At 44.9% G+C, this 6,957-nt stretch overlaps 1 protein-coding gene across 1 annotated transcript in view; it reads left to right on the plus strand.

The window, feature by feature from the left end:
• Positions 1-6,957, plus strand: part of LOC115207272 (metabotropic glutamate receptor 7-like) — a 361,353-nt gene that overhangs the window by 46,997 nt on the left and 307,399 nt on the right. The window lies entirely within an intron of this gene.

Raw genomic sequence — 6,957 nt, forward strand, 5'->3', positions numbered from 1 at the left:
TTCCATTCATTTGTATTGGGTTTCCAATAGATGTTGGAACATTACTGCGGGGACTTGCTTCCATTCAGCCACAAGAGCATTAGTGAGGTCGGGCACTGATGTTGGGCGATTAGGTCTGGCTCGCAGTCAGCGTCCAATTCATCCCAAAGGTGTTCGATGGGGTTGAGGTCAGGGCTATGCGCAGGCTAGTCAAGTTCTTCCATATCGATTTCGACAAACGTTTCTGTAAGGACCTCGCTTTTTGCATGGAGGCATTGTCATGCTGAAACAGGAAAGGTCCTTCCCCAAACTGTTGCCAAAAGTTAGAAACACAGAATCATCTAGAATGTCATTGTATGCCTTAGCATTAAGATTTCCCTTCACTGATTCCTCATTCCAACCTACGCATGGCATTGCGCATGGTGATCTTAGGCTTGTGTGCGGCTGCTCGGCCATAGAAACCCATTTCATGAAGCTCCACGACGAAAAGTTATTGTGCTGACGTTGCTTCCAGAGGCAGTGAGTGTGAGTGTTGTGCTTCAGCACTCGGACGTTCCATTCTGTGAGTTTGTGTGGCCTACCATTTCGCGGCTGTGCCATTGTTTTTCCTATACAGTTGACCGGGGCAGCTCTAGCAAGGCAGAAATTTGACGAACTGACTTTTTGGAAAGGTGGCATCCTATGACCGTGCCAATGTTGAAAGTTACTGAGCTTTTCAGTAAGGCCATTCTAACACCAATGTTTGTCTATGGAGATTGCATGGCTGTGTGCTTGATTTTATACACCTGTCAGCAACGGGTGTGGCTGAAATAGCCGAATCCACTCATTTGAAGGGGTGTCCACATACTGTTGTATACAGTTGAAGTCGGAAGTTTACATACACTTAGGTTGGAGTTATTCAAACTCGTTTTTCAACCACTCCACAAATTTCTGGTAAACAAAGAATTGTTTTGGCAAGTCGGTTAGGACACCTACTTTGTGCATGACACAAGTCATTTTTCCAACAATTGTTTACAGACAGATTATTTCACTTATAATTCACTGTATCACTATTCCAGTGGGTCAGAAGTTTACATACACTAAGTTGACTGTGCCTTTAATAAACAGCTTGTAAAATTCCAGATATTGATGTCATGGCTTTAGAAGCTTCTGAAAGGCTAATTGACATCATTTGAGTCAATTGGAGGTGTACCTGTGGATGTATTTCAAGGCCTACCTTCAAACTCAATGCTTCTTTGCTTGACATCATGGGAAAATCAAAAGAATTCAGCCAAGACCTCAGAATAAAAATGTAGACCTCCACAAGTCTGGTTCATCCTTGGGAGCAATTTCCAAACGCCTGAAGGTACCACGTTCATCTGTACAAACAATAGTACGCAAGTATAAACATCATGGGACCATGCAGCCATCATACCACTCAGGAAGGAGACGCGTTCTGTCTCCTAGAGATGAAGGTACTTTGGTGTGAAAAGTGCAAATCAATCCCAGAACAACAGCAAAGGACCTTGTGAAGATGCTGGAGGAAACAGGTACAAAAGTATCTATATCCACAGTAAAATGAGTCCTATATCAACATAACCTGAAAGTCCGCTCAGCAAGGAAGAAGCCACTGCTCCAAAACCACCATAAAAAAGCCAGACTACGGTTTGCAACTGCGCATGGGGAAAAATATCTTACTTTTTGTAGAAATGTCTTCTGGTCTGATGAAACAAAAATATAACTGTTTGGCCATAACGACCATCGTTGTGTTTGGAGGAAAAAGGGAGAGGCTTGGAAGCCGAAGAACACCATCCCAACCGTGAAGCACGGGGGTGGCAGCATCATGTTGTGGGGGTGCTTTGCTGCTGGAGGGACTGGTGCACTTCACAAAATAGATGGCATCATGAGGCAGGAAAATTATGTGGATGTATTGAAGCAACATCTCAAGACATCAATCAGGAAGTTAAAGCTTGGTTGTAAATTGGTCTTCCAAATGGACAATGACCCCAAACATACTTCCAAAGTCGTGGCAAAATAGCTTAAGGACAACAAAGTCAAGGTATTGGAGTGGCCATCACAAATCCCTGACCTCAATCCTATAGAAAATTTGTGGGCAGAACTGAAAAAGTGTGTGCGAGCAAGGAGACATACAAACCTGACTCAGTTACACCAGCTCTGTTAGGAGGAATGGGCCAAAATTCACCCAACTTATTGTGGGAAGCTTGTGGAAGGCTACCCGAAAAGTTTGACCCAAGTTAAACAATTTAAAGGCAATGCTACCAAATACTAATTGAGTGTGTGTAAACTTCTGACCCACTGGGAATGTGATGAAAGAAATAAAAGCTGAAATAAATCATTCTCTCTACTATTATTCTGACATTTCACATTCTTAAAATAAAGTGGTGATCCTAACTGACCTAAGACAGGGAATTTTTACTAGGATTAAATGTCAGGAATTGTGAAAAACTGAGTTTAAATGTATTTGGCTAAGGTGTATGTACACTTCCGACTTCAACTGTATATACTATATGTAGGGGTGTCCTCATACTGCTGTATATATAGTGTATGAAGGGGTGTCCATATACTGCTGTATATATAGTGTGTGAAGGGGTGTCCTCATCCTGCTGTATATATAGTGTATGAAGGGGTGTCCTCATCCTGCTGTATATATAATGTATGAAGGGGTGTCCATATACTGCTGTATGAAGGGGTGTCCATATTCTGCTGTATATATAGTGTGAGACAATAACTCCCACCATGTCATACATGAGCCATTGTAGGTGGTATTTCTAAATTTTTGCTCTTTGAGAGAGAGAGAGAGAGAGAGAGAGAGAGAGAGAGAGAGAGAGAGCTGTAGGGCTCCATTGTGTCTATGATCTATCTGACCATGCCCTGGGCCTCTCCTCCCCTCCTGTCTTTGTTGTTGGTATTTTAAAACATTTGACCCTTACAGCACTCTGTACTCCCTTCCTACTTCAATCTTATTACACTCGTACTCCCTGCTTTCTTGTTTCTGAGCTATGGGCATTGGTTGGTGTGTGTATGTGGTGGGTAGTTGTTGGGGAAGCACTCTGAGGCTTGTGCTTCTCTCTTTTCTGACACATTCACTGAGTAGGTAGCTTCAGACACACACACACACACACACACACACACACACACACACACAAACAGACACGGACACGCCGACACACAGACACACACGGACACACAGACACACACACACACACACTTGAATTTCCAACCTGATATAAAATGTATTGGTTGTTCTCTCACAGATCATATACATGTGTTGCAGGCTGGGTTGGCAGTATTCCACAGGTACACTCTGTTGTCTGGGAAAGATGTGTCAATCAGTATGCAAACAAATATGAAAGCAGGAACACACACAAGCACAAGCACAAGCACACTGTCTGTCTGTCTGTCTGTCTGTCTGTCTGTCTGTCTGTCTGTCTGTCTGTCTGTCTGTCTGTCTGTCTGTCTGTCTGTCTGTCTGTCTGTCTGTCTGTCTGTCTTGAATCAGCCGGCCCTTTCCTCTTTTTTGAATCATCTGGCCCGTTCCTCTTTCTGAATCAGCTGGCCCGTTCCTCTTTCTGAATCAGCTGGCCCGTGCCTCTTTCTGAATCAGCTGGCCCGTTCCTCTTTCTGGATCAGCTGGCCCGTTCCTCTTTCTGAATCAGCTGGCCCGTTCCTCTTTCTGAATCAGCTGGCCCGTGCCTCTTTTTTGAATCAGCTGGCCCATTCCTCTTTCTGAATCATCTGGCCCGTTCCTCTTTCTGAATCAGCTGGCCCGTTCCTCTTTCTGGGTCAGCTGGCCCGTTCCTCTTTCTGGGTCAGCTGGCCCGTTCCTCTTTCTGAATCATCTGGCCCATTCCTCTTTCTGGTGTGTTGACCTCCTTTAGCTTAACCTTTTTAACATGGAGAAGCCATTTTAAAAGGCAAGGTTCCTGGAGTAGGGGCTTTCACCAGGGCAAGGCTCCGGGGGGTATCCTGGAGTAGGGGCTTTCACCAGGGCAAGGCTCCGGGGGGTATCCTGGAGTAGGGGCTTTCACCAGGGCAAGGCTCGGGGGGGTATCCTGGAGTAGGGGCTTTCACCGGGGCAAGGCTCCGTGGGGTATCCTGGAGTAGGGGCTTTCACCAGGGCAAGGTTCCGTGGGGTACCCTGGAGTAGGGGCTTTCACCAGGGCAAGGCTCTGTGGGGTCTTATGGTTACCGGGGAAATGACCAGTCATGCTTTTTGAGCTTTTTTTTATACAGTGCATTGGATTGGTTGATATAAGCTGAATATACAGTGCATTGGATTGGTTGATATAAGCTGAATATACAGTGCATTGGATTGGTTGATATAAAATGAATATACAGTACATTGGGATTATTTTCCTCTCTTATATTGTTATTAAAATGTATAATGTTGATTTTGCTATACCATAAAATGTATAGGTTTTATCATTGTCTATATTGGTACTCAACAGATTCCCTATTTCATCCTAGAGAGAGTTTTTCTTTTTCAAAACACCTGTTAACCTTCTGTGAACACAATGAGCAAATCTCAGATTTATATCATATGATCCTTGCTATGCTGAGTCCTTACGATTAACGGGGCAGTTCCAATGACACAGACTGGTCATTAGAGCCCACCTTCTGTGAGTCTCCCTATAAATTAGAGGACTTACTAACCAGAAAGGAGATCAGATCTACCTGAGGTGTAGGACACGCCTTGAACGTTCAACGATCCATCTCCTTGGAAACCGAAACATCACTGTGAGAAACCTCCACAACTTTGACTTGTACTATCCTACTTATCCTTATCCTTATTACGTATCCTACTCAAACCGAAGAATCACCTGAGAGGAACCCTCAAATCTGCTCACTCTTCATCGAGTCTTCATCGCTCCCAAAGAGCACCCGAAACAACGTTATGTTAATTGCGTTCTAGTGCTTAACGAACTTTATCTCGTTGGACTGAACAAACTGACAACTGAACTGAGAGAGAGCCTATGTTTGAGCTCCGACGAGGGCCTTCTTCGACCGAAGGCGCCAAACGCCAGGACCACCGACTTTTTTTCTCTGTGTAGTGCTCGGTCACAACGCGGAACTCAAATGGACTAGACAACACTCAAATGTACATAAATACCTCATTGCATTGAATTTCCCTTTTGTGTAACTCTGTGTTTATGTAAAAGTGGTGGCAGTGACTGCTTATTGTAATTGCGTATTACGATTAATACCGTCGCTGCATTGTCTACATCTGGATGCTTACTGATAGCCTAACCCACTTGTGACTCCTGGTGGATGAACCAATCATTTCACAGCTGTGCAGGGCTGGGCCTCTCATATTTCCCTCTCAATTGACAAGACCATCTCTTCCTCAAAAGTATTGAAGATTCTCACCTCAACAACTGTGTTGTATCTCGTTAACCTCGTTAACTCTGTTAACTACCTCATTTTCCAACTTATTTTGTCTAGTAAATAAAACCTTAAAAAATGAATTATCTGTGGACTTGAGATTATTTACATGTGATTGGGTCCTTGAAGTTTCCAAGCTCGACGACTTTGAGAATGAGAATATAGTAACTCACTGTTGCTTAGGTTATTGTTGCTATAGGATTAATGCCAAACATTTAGAGAGAGAGAGAGACACTTCAATGGCTCTCTCTCTACAGTATATATAAACTCATCAAAGAAAGAAAAGTCCTCTCACTGTTAACTGCGTTTATTTTCAGAAAACTTAACACGCGTAAATATGAACAAGTTCCACAGACATGTGACTAACAGAAATTGAATAATGTGTCCCTCAACAAAGGGAGGGTCAAAATCAAAAGTGGCAGTCAGTATCTGGTGTGGCCACCAGCTGCATCAAGTACTGCAGTGCATCTCCTCCTCGAGGGCTGCACCAGATTTGCCAGTTCTTGCTGTGAGATGTTACCCCACTCTTCCACCAAGGCACCTGCAAGTCCCCGGACATTTCTGGGGGAATGGCCCTAGCCCTCACCCTCCGATCCAACAGGTCCCAGAAAGCTCAATGGGATTGAGATCCGGGCTCTTCGTTGGCCATGGCAGCAGACATTCCTGTCTTGCAGAAAATCACGCACAGAACGAGCAATATGGCTGGTGGCATTGTCATGATGGAGGGTCATGTCAGGATGAGCCTGCAGGAAGGGTACCACATAAGGGAGGAGGATGTCTTCCTGTAACACAGCGTTCAGATTACCTGCAATGACAACAAGCTCAGTCCGATGATGCTGTGACACACCGCCCCAGACCATGACGGACCCTCCACCTCCAAATCGATCCCGCTCCAGAGTACAGGCCTCTGTGTAACGCTCATTCCTTCAATGATTAACGCAAATCCGACCATCACCCCTGATGAGACAAAACCACGACTCGTCAGTGAAGAGCACTTTTTGCCAGTCCTGTCTGGTTCAGTGACGGTGGGTTTGTGCCCATAGGCGGCATTGTTGCCGGTGATGTCTGGTGAGGACCTGCCTTACAACAGGCCTACAAGCCCTCAGTCCAGCCCTTCTCAGCCTATTGCGGACAGTCTGAGCACTGATGGAGGGATTGTGCGTTCCTGGTGTAACTCGGGCAGTTGTTGTTGCCATCCTGTACTTGTCCCACAGGTGTGATGTTAAAAAAAGTCACAACAAACACCAGTCTCAACGTCAACAGTGAAGAGGCGACTCCGGGATGCTGGACATCTTGGCAAAGTTGCAAAGAAAAAGCCATATCTCAGACTGCCCAATAAAAATAAAAGATTAAGATGGGCAAAAGAACACAGACACTGGACAGAGGAACTCTGCCTAGAAGGCCAGCATCCCGGAGTCGCCTCTTCACTGTTTACGTTGAGACTGGTAAGGCGGGTACTGTTTAATAAAGCTGCCAGTTGAGGACTTGTGAGGCGTCTGTTTCTCAAACTAGACACTATAATGTACTTGTCCTTTTGCTCAGTTGTGCACCGGGGCCTCCCACTCATCTCTCTATTCTGGTTAGAGTCAGTTTGTA

Source organism: Salmo trutta, chromosome 14, assembly GCF_901001165.1.
Source record: "Salmo trutta chromosome 14, fSalTru1.1, whole genome shotgun sequence".
Lineage (NCBI taxonomy): Eukaryota > Metazoa > Chordata > Actinopteri > Salmoniformes > Salmonidae > Salmo > Salmo trutta.